Here is a 14622-nt window from a genome sequence, read left to right on the forward strand (position 1 = left end):
ACGGCAATGCCTTTTCTCCTAGCCTGGCGACGAATCTGCTCAAAGCTGCGACTCACCCAGTCAACTGTTGTATTTCTTTCAACTTTGTTGGCTTCCTCATTGTTACGATGGCTTGGATTTTCTCTGGATTGGCCTCGATCCCTCTTGCTGAAACTAGGAACCCGAGAAGTTCTCCCGCAGGAACACCAAAGGAGCACTTTGTCGGGTTCAACTTAAGGCAGAACTTGTCAAGGTTGTCGAAAGTTTCCTTCAGATCCTCGATCAAAGTTGACCCCTTCTTTGTTGTTATGATGACATCGTCAATATATACTTGTACATTTTTACCAATCTGTGTTGCAAGACACTTTTAAATCATCCGCTGATATGTTGCTCCCGCGTTTTCATACCAAAAGGCATTGTTTTATAGCAGAACACACCATAAGGTGTTATAAAAGCTGTTTTGACCTCGTCGTCTTCTTTTAGTCTGATCTGGTTATAACCAGAATATGCATCCAAGAAGGAAAGACGTTCACATCCTGCCGTGGAGTCGATAATTTGATCGATCCTTGGGAGGGGAAAGTGATCCTTTCGACAATGTTTATTGAGACACGTGAAGTCGACGCACATGCGAAGGACTTTCGTGTTTTTCTTCGGGACCAGTACTGGGTTAGCTACCCATGTGGCCTCCGTATGCAGTTCTTTGATGAAGCCAGCTTCTCTGAGTCGATTGATTTCTGATAGCATAGCCTTGCGGTTTGGTTCCGAAAAACGCCGCAAGGGTTGTTTGATTGGTTTCGCCACTGGATCCAAGTTAAGGTGGTGCTCGGCAAGTTCCCTGGGTACTCCTGGCATGTCAGCTGGACACCATGTGAAGATTTCCCAGCGCTCACGGAGGAACTCGACGAGTGCGCTTTCCTATGCGAGATCCATGTTTGTTGCAATGGATGTCGTTTTCTTGGGATCTGTCGGATGAATCTGGACCTCCTTAGAATCCTTAGTAGTGTCGAAGGTTGGTTCCCTGAGTGGCCTCCCTGTATCTGGCAATACATCATAATCGGTTGTTAGCCTTGACGCCATGTATTCCGCCTGCATCCCGAAAGTCTCTGACAGTCGATGAAAGTCCTTGTCGCATTTATCAGCTAGCGCAAAACTGCCTTTTACTGTAATTGGTCCCTTGGGTCCAGGGAGCCGCCATAGCAGGTATGTATAGTGTGGCACCGCCATAAACCTGGCATACGCTGGTCGCCCCAATAAAGCGTGATACTGTGACGGGAAATCCACGACTTGGAACTCCAGTCTCTCTATCCTGTAGTTTTCTCGGGTTCCAAACTGAACATCGAGATTGATTTTTCCCAGCGGATAACTTGGCTTATCTGGTGTGATTCCATGGAAACGTGTATCGGTTGGTTTTAAGTTCGCCAGGGATATGTTCATCTTCCTTAATGTATCTGCATACATAAGGTTTAAACTGCTGCCTCCATCTATGAATACTCGAGAAACGTCGAATCCTGCGATCACCGCTGGTAAAATGAGTGCTGATTGCCCTGGTCGAGGAACTTGCTGCGGGTGGTCCGCTATTGTGAAGCCGATGTCCTGTCCTGACCAATTCAGGTACTCAATTGTTGGTGGAGGCATCTTTTCTGCCATAAATACTTGACGCGAGATTACTTTCTGGGCCCTGTTGGATGGCCTAGCTTTCTGAATCATTGAGACCGCACCGTTGGCGTTGGGGTCGATATATGGAGGTGGTTGTGGTGCTGCCGCTATTCTGAGCTGGTGTCGATTTTCGTCCAGAATTGCGGGAGGAGGTGGAAGGTGGATCTCACTCCTTGGCCCCTGGGGGTTTCTATTCGTTGCTTGAGCATTAGCTTGCCCTGCAAATCTCAACATTGCTTGAAAATTTCGACAGTCCTTCTGCAGATGTCCTGACTGTCTCTTCCCGTTATTATCAAGATAAAAGTGCATCTGACACGGTCCATTCATCATGTCCTCGGGAGATACATATGGTCTCTGGAACCTTGGTCCACTATTTTGTCTATTGTTGCGGGAATCATCTCTATTGTCGCATCACTGCTCGCTACTCCTTTGATAATCATCTCGACTGTTTCCTCCAGTGTTTCCTCGGAAGCCAGCCGATATTTGGCCAGGAGCATCATAACTTGAGAACTGTCAAGAGAATCGTCGTCTATTTTGGAAGTTTCGACTGTGGTCCTCCTCTGGCGACCTATGCCGCTTGTTGTGAACAGCATCTTCTCCATCTGCCCACCTGTTCGCTATCTCCATTAATGCTGATATTGTCCTTGGATTGGTTCTCCCCAAGTCTTCGACAAAATCTCTCCGTCGAATTCCTGCCACAAACGCATCTATTGCCCTCTCGTCAGATATGTTCTCTGCCGAGTTTTTGATGATATTCCACCTCTGGATGTATTTTCTCATTGGTTCGTCATACTTCTGCCTGCAAGCCCTCAACTCTTCTAGTGACGCGGGTTTTTTGCATGTGGATCAGAAATTCTTCACGAAAACGTCCTCGAAACTATCCCAACTGTCGATGGACCCCGGAGGTAGCTTCTTTATCCATGATCGCGCTGCTCCACTCAAGTGCACTTGGATGCTCTGCATGGCTGTTGCCCTGGTTCCACCTATCAATTTCACCGTCTCGAGGTAATCAAGTAGCCAATCTTCGGGATCCTGTAGACCATCAATTTTTTTGAAATTATCGGGTAACTTGAACCCTGACGGGCCTCGTGTTTTTCGAACTCGTCTCGTGAAACACGGGAGTCCACACATATCTTCTTCATCAACTTCTGGTGAATGCCGATGTTCTATTCTGTCCTGTCGCGCTCTATCCACCCTTGCCTGACTCGCTGAATCTCTTGCTCCACTCGTTCTCGGGGGATCCTGCACTGCAGCAGTAGGTCGCGGACTATTTTCCCTTGCAGCTCCTTCGGGAGGTGTAGTTGCGAATGTTGTTCCCATGGCTCCAGCTCCTGCCATGGCCATGTTATACAATGCTTCTCTCGGATCCCCAGGAGGTGGCCTGGACGCGAGGATGAAAGCTTGCGTTGCCATGTATCCAGCTTCCGGTGTTTTGGGAATAATATTTCCCCTTGTGTCGATTGACATGAAAGACATGTCGAGGTTTTGAACTAAATTCTCTCTCTCTGCTTCAGGTATATTTTGCAGCCGAGATCTTGCTCTCCTTCGAGCTTCTCTATGACTATCTCCCGAAGTTCCTGAATATCGGCTTAGATCTGCCCTTCGCCTGCTTGACGCGGAAGCCGCCTCCTTTCTTCTATTCAGGGCAACTGTCTGTTTTTCTAATTCTCTGCCGAAGCGAGCGAGTTTGTATTGGTAAGCTTGCAATTCCTCTGCCGTAGCAGGTGTGGTCATTGGCTCTGTACCGTCCATGGCTCTTGCGGCTCTGTCCCACGCCTCTTGTGGGAGTTGAACCCTTAGGCGCGGTGTAGGCCCGACATATTTAGTGCCTAAACCTTGCCTGAGATCAGCGGGATCGACATATGGGTTTCCCGCATCGTCGAAAGCCTCTGACGTCTCCGGCTCTGCTCGGTTTGTTTCTCCAATTGCATAGATCTGGTGATATTTTGAACTTTGATTTTTGTCAGGATTGGTGACACCATCATATAGATTGGTGAAGACCTCTCCAACAGCAATGGATCTATCGACGAAATTGAAGCTGTCGATGCTGTCTGAGTCGCTGCTTATATCAGAGTCCGCAGACGACTCGAAGGACATGTCGCTGAAGATCTTGACGAGCTTTTCGCTTGCCATAGTGTTGATGAAACGTGGCGACGAGACCTCCTCTTCGCCTGACTTTATCAATGTCGTTGAGTCCGAAAAATCGGAATCGACCGCCGATAATCCCGACGAGATCGGAACTTCGAGACGATACGATCCTTTCTTCTCGACACAGAATCGAAACTTTCCGAACGTCATCTCCATGGGCTCCTCCAGATACGCATATGCATCCAAACGGGAGGGCGGGTGAGGAACAAAATCGACTAGATCAGTTTGGATCTGTTTACCTCGATCCATCGCGTTGCTTGCTACCGACGAAGTCGACGATCTTGAATGTGCCATCGAGATCAGCTCCTTGTCGCCTCTAATCCCCACGGTCGGAGCCAATTGACAAGGTATTAACTTGTCAATGCCTACGTATTGTAGACTAGGGTTTGGTTGGAAGTAGAGGGCAAGTAGATCTCGAAGGTTTCAGCCGAAAAGTACTTGATGATTAAGAAACTAGGGTTATGTTGACAATGGATTCGATCCTCTCTTTGTCCCTCGACTCCCCCTTATATAGGAGGCGGAGCCGAGGATACCGTGTTACACAAGATTACAAATTCCGGGAGACTCTCTGAGTTCTACCCATAAAGTTACAAGTCTCTATATTTCCTAATACAACTCTAACTTTCCTTAATACTAACTGGGCTTCCGAACTTCATATTCTTCGACCTGTGGGCCTTCAGTAAACCCCGGGTACCATCTTCGGCAGGCCCATTGGGGATTGATACGTCTCAAACATATCTATAATTTCTTATGTTTCATGCTAGTTTTATGACAATACTCACATGTTTTATACACACTTTACATCATTTATATGCATTTTCCGGCACTAACCTATTAACAAGATGCCGAAGCGCCAGTTCCTGTTTTGTGCTGTTTTTGGTTTCAGAAATCCTACACAGGAAATATTCTCGGAATTGGACGAAATTAACGCCCAGGGTCTTATTTTTCCACGGAGTTTCCAGAAGACCGAAGGAGATACGGAGTGGGGCCACGAGGTGGCGACACCACAAGGCGGCACGGCCAAGGAGGGGCCCGCGCTGCCCTATGGTGTGGGCCCTCGAACGCCCCCCAACTCTGCCCTTCCGCCTACTTAAACTCTCCGTCGCGAAAACCCAATTACCGAGAGCCACGATAAGGAAAAAGTTCCAGAGACGCCGCCGCCGCCAATCCCATCTCGGGGGATTCAGGAGATCGCCTCCGGCACCCTGCCGGAGAGGGGAATCATCACCCGGAGGACTCTACATCACCATGATCGCCTCCGGACTGATGTGTGAGTAGTTCATCCTTGGACTATGGGTCCATAGCAGTAGCTAGATGGTTGTCTTCTCCTCTTGTGCTATCATGTTAGATCTTGTGAGCTGCCTCTCATGATCAAGATCATCTATTTGTAATGCTACATGTTGTGTTTGTTGGGATCCGATGAATATTGAATACTATGTCAAGTTGATTATCAATCTATCATGTATGTGTTGTTTATGTTCTTGCATGCTCTCTGTTGCTAGTAGAGGCCCTGGCCAAGTTGATACTTGTGACTCCAAGAGGGAGTATTTATGCTCGATGGTGGGTTCATGCCTCCATTGAATCTGGGACAGTGACAGAAAGTTCTAAGGTTGTGGATGTGCTGTTGCCACTAGGGATAAAACATCAATGCTTTGTCTAAGGATATTTGTGTTGATTACATTACGCACCATACTTAATGCAATTGTCTGTTGTTTGCAATTTAATACTGGAAGGGGTGCGGATGCTAACCCGTAGGTGGACTTTTTAGGCATAGATGCATGCTGGATAGCGGTCTATGTACTTTGTCGTAATGCCCTGATTAAATCTCATAGTAGTCATCATGATATGTATATGCATCTCTATTTGTCAATTGCCCAACTGTAATTTGTTCACCCAACATGCTATTTATCTTATTGGAGAGACACCACTAGTGAACTGTGGACCCCGGTCCATTCTTTTACATCTGAAATACAATCTACTGCAATCACTGTTCTCTACTGTTCTTTGCAAACAAACATCATTCTCCACACCATACGTTTAATCCTTTGTTTTCAGCAAGCCGGTGAGATTGAAAACCTCACTGTTAAGTTGGGGCAAAGTTATTTGATTGTGTTGTGCAGGTTCCACGTTGGCGCCGGAATCCCTGGTGTTGCGCCGCACTACACTCCTTCACCAACAACCTTCACATGACCTTCATCTCCTACTGGTTCGATAACCTTGGTTTCTTACTGAGGGAAAACTTGCTGCTGTACGCATCACACCTTCCTCTTGGGGTTCCCAACGGACGTGTGCTTCACGCGTTATCAAGCTCTTTTTCTGGCGCCGTTGCGGGGAGATCAAGACACGCTGCAAGGGGAGTCTCTCACATCCAATCTCTTTACTTTGTTATTGTCTTGCTTTACTTTATTTTATTTTCTGCTTTGTTTGCTTTCTCTATATCAAAAACACAAAAAAATAGTTGTTTTACTTTATTTCATTTGTCTTGTTTGCTTCTTATATCAAAAACACAAAAAAATAGTTACTTGCATTTACTCTACTTTATTTAGTTTGCTTTATTTACTACTGCTAAAATGAGTAATCCTGAAGTTGAAGTTCGTTCGTTTAAGCAACAAGGGGGAGAAAGTTTTAAAGATGCTTGGTATAGAATTAGTGATGCTCATCATAGGTGCACTAAGAAACACTCCACTATTATCCTCCTTAGGAACTTTTATGTTGGTATCTCTAGCTGGAATATGTATGTTCTTGATACTCTTGCGGGAGGTAATTTCCTAGGCACTCCTCTTTAGAAGCTAGTTGCATTATTGAGAGTCTAGTTCGAATACCACCTGTTAACGAAGCTAAAATTGAAATCTCTCTTGAGGATGTCATGAAAAAATTGGAAGCCATAGAGAAAAATCTTCCAATTGTTGAGACTAAATTGGGAATATTACTTGATAATACTGATAAACTTGATAAATCCCTAGGAGGAATTAATGAAAGAATTGCTATTTTAGAAACTTGTGCTATCCATGATAATCAAACCCATAGGATTGGTAAACTTGAAGAAGCTATGGGAACCTTGGGTTCAACCTTTTCTTCTCTTAAATTTAAGGAAAAAGCTTATGTGGGTAAGGAGCAAAAATTCATGTATGTCTCTAAGGTGCCTAAGCCAAAGAATTATTATAAGCCTAAAATTGATAAAACCCTTAGTACCACTATGGGAAATTTAGATAATGGAGCATCTAAGGTACCCTCTGCGACAAGTTGTGTTTGTAAGGAAAATTATAATGTTGATGCTTCATCTCTTGATAATACTTGATTCACACTTTCTACGCCTAGCTGAAAGGCGTTAAAGAAAAGCACTTCTTGGGAGATAACCCATGTATGTTTTTATTACTGTTTTGTTGTGTCTTGGAAGTTGTTACTAATGTAGCAACCTCTCCTTATCTTTATCTTATTGCATTGTTGTGCCAAGTAAAGTCTTTGATAGTAAGGTTGATACTAGATTTGGATTGCTGCGCAGAAACAGATTTATTGCTGTCACGAATTTGAGTAGAACTCTCTGTAGGTAACTCGGAAAAATCTGCCAATTTACATGCGTGATCGTCAAATATGTACGCAACTTTCATTCAATTTGAGCTTTTTCATCTGAGCCTGTTAAGTGCCCCTGAAAAATTCGTCTTTACGGACTGTTCTGTTTTGACAGATTCTGCCTTTTATTTCACATTGCCTCTTTTGCTATGTTGAATGGATTTCTTTGTTCCATTAACTTTCAGTAGCTTTGGGCAATGTCCAGAAGTGTTAAGAATGATTATTTCACCTCTGAATATGTGAATTTTTGATTATGCACTAACCCTCTAATGAGATTGTTTTGAGTTTGGTGTGGAGGAAGTTTTCAAGGATCAAGAGAGGAGGATGATACAATATGATCAAGAAGAGTGAAAAGTCTAAGCTTGGGGATGCCCCCGTGGTTCATCCCTGCATATTTCAAGAAGACTCAAGCATCTAAGCTTGGGGATGCCCCAGGTATCCCCTTCTTCACCGACAACTTATCAGGTCACCTCTAGTGAAACTATATTTTTATTCCGTCACATCTTATGTGCTTTACTTGCAGCGTCTGTTTGCTTTTGCTTTTGCTTTTGTTTTTGTTTTTGTTTTTGTTTTTGTTTGAATAAAATCGGATCCTAGCATTCTTTGTGTGGGAGAGAGACACGCTCCGCTGTTTCATATGAACACTGGTGTTCTTAGCTTTACTTTTAATGTTCATGGCGAAGGTTGAAACTGCTTCGTTCATTATTATATGGTTGGAAATAGAAAATGCTTCATGTGGTAATTGGTATATTGTCTTGAATAATTTGATACTTGGCAATTGTTGTACTCAAATAGATCATGTTTAAGCTCTTGCATCATGTACTTTGCACCTACTAATGAAGAACTACCATAGAGTTTGTTGAAGTTTGGTTTGCATGATTGGTCTCTCTAAAGTCTAGATATCTTCTGGTGAAGTGTTTGAACAACAAGGAAGATAGTGTAGAGTCTTATAATGCTTGCAATATGTTCTTATGTAAGTTTTGCTGTACCGGTTCATACTTGTGTTTGCTTCAAACAACCTTGCTAGCCAAAGCCTTGTACTGAGAGGGAATACTCTCGTGCCTCCAAATCCTTGAGCCAAAACCCATGCCATTTGTGTCCACCATACCTACCTACTATGTGGTATTTATCTGCCATTCCAAAGTAAATTACTTGAGTGCTACCTTTAAAATTTCATTCTTTGTCTTTGCAATACATAGCTCATGGGAAAATAGCTTAAAAACTATTGTGGTATTGAATATGTTGCGATGTATCTTATTTCTTATAAGTTGCTTGTTGAGCGGTAACCATGTTTCTGGGGACGCCATCAACTGTTACACCTTTGTTGAATATCATGTGAGTTGCTATGCATGTTCGTCTTGTCTGAAGTAAGGGTGATTTATCGTGATCAAATGGTTTGAGTATGCATATTGTTAGAGAAGAACATTGGGCCGCTAACTAAAGCCATGAATCATGGTGGAAGTTTCAGTTTGGACATTAATCCTCAATCTCTTATGAGGATATTATCTGTTGTTGAATGCTTATGCATTAAAGAGGAGTCCATTATCTGTTTTCTATGTTGTCCCGGTATGGATGTCCTTAGTTGAGATCTATCAAAAACGAGAAATCAAATGCGATCTATCTCCTTGGACCTTTGTACAGGCGGCATAGAGGTACCCCTTTGTGACACTTGGTTGAAACATATGTTATGCAATGATAATCCATGTAAATCCAAGCTAATTAGGACAAGGTGCGAGCACTATTGGTATTCTATGCATGTGGCTTGCAACTTATAGGATGTCTTATGCATAACACATATGAATTATTACTACCGTTGACAAAATTGTTTCTATGTTTTCAAAATAAAAGCTCTAGCACAAAAATAGTAATCCATGCTTCCCTCTGCGAAGGGCCATTCTTTTACTTTATGTTGAGTCAGTTTACCTACTTCTTTCTATCTTAGAAGCAAACACTTGTGTCAACTGTGTGCATTGATTCCTACATACTTGCTTATTTGCATTCATCATATTACTTTGTGTTGACAATTATCCATGAGATATACATGTTGAAGTTGAGAGCAACTACTGAAACTTATATCTTCCTTTGTGTTGCTTCAAAACTTTCTACTAAGAATTTATTGCTTTATGAGTTAACTCCTATGCAAGTCTTATTGATGCTTGTCTTGAAAGTATTATTCATCAAAAGTCTTTGCTATATGATTCAATTGTTTAGTCATTATCTTTACCATTGCTTCGAATCACTTCATTCATCTCATATGCTTTACAATAGTATTGATCAAGATTATGATAGTAGCATGTCACTTAAGAAATTATCCTTGTTATCGTTTACCTACTCGGGGGCGGGTAGGAACTAAGCTTGGGGATGCTTGATACGTCTCAAACGTATCTATAATTTCTTATGTTCCATGCTAGTTTTATGACAATACTCACATTTTTTATACACACTTTACATCATTTATATGCATTTTCCGGCACCAACCTATTAACGAGATGCCGAAGCGCCAGTTCCTGTTTTGTGCTGTTTTTGGTTTCAGAAATCCTACACAGGAAATATTCTCGGAATTGGACGAAATTAACGCCCAGGGTCTTATTTTTCCACGGAGTTTCCATAAGACCGAAGGAGATACGGAGTGGGGCCACGAGGTGGCGACACCACAAGGCGGCGCGGCCAAGGAGGGGCCCGCGCCGCCCTATGGTGTGGGCCCCTCGAGCGCCCCCCGACTCTGCCCTTCCGCCTACTTAAACTCTCTGTCGTGAAAACCCTATTACCGAGAGCCACGATACGGAAAAAGTTCCAGAGACGCCGCCTCCGCCAATCCTATATCGGGGGATTCAGGAGATCGCCTCCGGTACCCTGTCGGAGAGGGGAATCATCACCCGGAGGACTCTACATCACCATGATCGCCTCCGGACTGATGTGTGAGTAGTTCATCCTTGGACTATGGGTCCATAGCAGTAGCTAGATGGTTGTCTTCTCCTCTTGTGGCTATCATGTTAGATCTTGTGAGCTGCCTATCATGATCAAGATCATCTATTTGTAATGCTACATGTTGTGTTTGTTGGGATCCGATGAATATTTAATACTATGTCAAGTTGATTATCAATCTATCATATATGTGTTGTTTATGTTCTTGCATGTTCTCCGTTGCTAGTAGCTCTGGCCAAGTTGATACTTGTGACTCCAAGAGGGAGTATTTATGCTCGATAGTGGGTTCATGCCTCCATTGAATCTAGGACAGTGACAGAAAGTTCTAAGGTTGTGAATGTGCTGTTGCCACTAGGGATAAAACATCAATGCTTTGTCTAAGGATATTTGTGTTGATTACATTACGCACCATACTTAATGCAATTGTCTGTTGTTTGCAACTTAATACTGGAAGGGGTGCGGATGCTAACCCGAAGGTGGACTTTTTAGGCATAGATGCATGCTAGATAGCGGTCTATGTACTTTGTCGTAATGCCCTGATTAAATCTCATAGTAGTCATCATGATATGTATATGCATCTCTATTTGTCAATTGCCCAACTGTAATTTGTTCACCCAACATGCTATTTATCTTATTGGAGAGACACCACTAGTGAACTGTGGACCCCGGTCCATTCTTTTACATCTGAAATACAATCTACTGCAATCACTGTTCTCTACTGTTCTTTGCAAACAAACATCATTCTCCACACCATACGTTTAATCCTTTGTTTTCAGCAAGCCGGTGAGATTGACAACCTCACTGTTAAGTTGGGGCAAAGTATTTTGATTGTGCTGTGCAGGTTCCACGTTGGCGCCGGAATCCCTGGTGTTGCGCCGCACTACACTCCTTCACCAACAACCTTCACGTGGCCTTCATCTCCTACTGGTTCGATAACCTTGGTTTCTTACTGAGGGAAAACTTGCTGTTGTACGCATCACACCTTCCTCTTGGGGTTCCCAACGGACGTGTGCTTCACACGTTATCAGGGATGCCTATGGCAATCGATATGAGCTTGATGATTCTCTATTTATCCCCCTCTTCCATGCGTTAAAATGCCGATACGATAATGTCACTTCTCGCCGTACACTTTACCAAACTTCAAAGGGTAGTTTACTCTCGAGACCCTAAGGAAAGTATTACATGGTGCACAACATATAATATCAAGAGAGATAACTAACACACATTAATACATTAAAACTATAGATCATCTTAGATGCATCTCATATTCATGCTAGGGTTTCTCCATCTCCCCAAGAACCCGAGGAACTACTCGCACATAAAAACAATCAAGAACATCATCATATTATTATGATGGGATGAAAGTAATGGTATGAATTCGAATACATATCCACAATAGCAATCAAGATCACAATTATGGATGAATAAGAATGGGATCGGTGATGGTGATGGAGATGCAACAGTTGATGATAAAGGGGATGATGCATTGTGCTCTGATGATCTGTGTAGCAGCCCGGATGATATCTTATCCAATGTTCCTCCTCGAGATCTATCCCAAAGTGGTATTTCTGTGTTTTCTGAGGCTGTATATCTCAGATCTCTCTGTCTTCTGCGCGAGATGAAAGTATTTGACGATGCGGTGTTACTGGCACACCGTACGAGCGCCCACGTACCGATGCTCGCTAAACTCACTTGAACTTCTCATTGCAATTGCCTTCCACCCGGGCGCATGGTTAAGTTCTTAAATGATTTTTATCATGCCAAAATACCATAAAATGATAGTTTTTATTAATATTCATCATTGCCTTAATATTTGAGATCCTGCGTAGACAAGCATAAAAGGGGCGCAGAAGCGCAGTAAAATACAAAAATCCTATTGCTACTCAGTGATATCTATATGAACTAGGGTTCCCTATGAACTAATAGTGTAAAAACACTATAAAAATGCACTCATGAATATTCATGTTGTATTAATTCATGATTAACCAATGGGGGTATAACTATGGGGACCTTTAAGCTTACAACGGGGATTGGACTTTATGTCTTAATAATTCCATTATTTGCTCTTAACTGTCCTTGGGATCAATCACTACGGGTGTATTTGCTTATATCTATGGCTACACCTATCTATGGCTCCTCTCTAAAAGAAATACTACAAAGACTATACCGAGATTCACTAATTGTGACAACCACACACATAAATTAGCAATTTGCTAGAACACTTACCCCCTTGAGTTACGCTACTTCACCGTACTTTACTTTACTACACTTTACTTTTCTTGTATTAGTTTTACTCCTTGCATTTCATTTTCCGCACTTATAGTTTTATAGTAGAAACCTCTTCACACACACAAAAAGATAGATCCTAGCTTTGCATAAAAGATCATATAAGTGGGTTATAGGGCTTTAGAGAATAGATAGTTTACCATCAGCTTCTCGTGGGTTCGACACTCCAATACTTATTGAATTGTAATGCGGTGATCCCTGCACTTGGGGGTTATCATAGTTCACCTACTCTAGCCAGAACGCGGCGACCACTCCCCTCTCCTCCATGCGCAGAAGGTGTCTGATCGTTCGTATGGTAGGCGCCGCCGATCGTTGTTCGTTGTCCCCATTGTCGCCTCCGATTTATAACTATTTGTTTTGCATCTAGACATGGATAGACGATGAGATGATCCAAAAAAACATGCTTCATGACGATGCAGCCTGCGACGAATACGTTAGCGGGCACTTGGCGATCATAGCTAGCTTTCAAAAATGCTTGATGACGTCGAGCAAAAGAAGAAGAGGTCGAGCCGTGGATGTTCAAGGCCGGAAGAAGAAAGTTGAAACCCCGATAGAGGTTGGAGGGTCATACGATGTTGTACAACGACTACTTCTCCGACACTGCAACACATGGCGACAATTTTTGGCGGCCCTATAGGATGAGCAAGGACTTCATGGCGTGAGAGAGTTCGACCCCTACTTAAAACTGAAGCATGATGCTGTTAGCACGACTGGCTTCTCGTCGATCCAGAAATGCACAACCACCGTGAGGATGCCTGCAAATGGAGCACCCGCCGATGCACATGACGACAACTTTCGCATGAGTTAGTCCACTGCCATTGAGTGCATGTACAAATTTTGTCGAGCCATGGTGGGAAATTTGGCCCCTACTATTTGAGAGGGGCAACTGAACCATAGACTGCTAGGGATCATGGCATAAAATGCAGCGAGAGGATTCCTTGGAATGTTTGGACGCATCGATTGTGTGCATTGTTCATGGAAGAACAACTTGTTTGCTTGGCAAGGTTTGTACAAAGGGCATCATCGATATTGTAGTATGGTGCTTGAAGCTGTGGCGGATTATGACCTCTGGGTTTAGCATTCTTTCTTTGGCATGCATGGCGGGATCGCACAATAACATCAATGTGCTGCAGCGCTCTCTGGTGTTTTCGAAACTTGTGGAAGGTCATGCTCCACCATGCAACTATGATATCAATGGCAACCAATATACCAAAGGGTACTATCTAGCCGATGGTATCTATCCAGTATGGGAAACATTTGTCAAGAAATCTCCGCGCCAACGGGTCAAAAGAATTGCCACTTTGTTGAGAACCTGGAGAGCTGCCAGAAGGATGTTGAGCGGGCATTTGGTGTGCTTCAAGCTTAATTTGCTATTGTTCGGTATCCTTCTCTTTCCTGGTATCACGACCAACTGTGGGAGGTGTATGCACAACATGATCATCGAGAATGATCGCAAGACTCGAGCCAATCATGTTGGTCCCTACGAGTGCCAGAGACCTCTTGTGAAGGTTGGTCACCACCTGCAGAGTTTGCTGATTTCCTCACCATGCCTACGGAAATCCGTGACAACACTGTTCATACTCAGCTGCAACATGATCTCGTAGAGCATCTATGGAGGCTCAAAGGAGAGGCATCAATTACGTCGGCGCCTTGATCTAGCCCAACTTATATTTTTTCTTTGAAAGGAATACGGTAGGGGAAACCCCTACAGTGAGTTTTTTAATAATAAGAACCTAAATTCGCGTCCCTGGGGACTTGAACCTAGGTGGTTGGATTGTACATCCACTCCCCTAACCAAGTGAGCTAGGTTCACTTCTTCAACTGCTTTGTTGTTTGTTAACATTTAATTTGAAAACAATATTGCTAAACATATTTATTTGCATGGTATGTTTAAATAAAACTCTAAAAAATGGGCTGCGTTTTGGGGGACGCGGCTGGAACAAACGCACCCCAAAAACAACGCTAGCGGCGGCGTCCCCAAATGTTTAATCCGACACTTTAACCGGCACGATTTGGAGGACGAGGCTTTAGAAGCTCTAAGGTATCCAAGTTCGCCTT

The sequence above is a fragment of the Lolium perenne genome, chromosome 5 (genome assembly GCF_019359855.2).
Source record: "Lolium perenne isolate Kyuss_39 chromosome 5, Kyuss_2.0, whole genome shotgun sequence".
NCBI classification, from domain to species: Eukaryota; Viridiplantae; Streptophyta; class Magnoliopsida; order Poales; family Poaceae; genus Lolium; species Lolium perenne.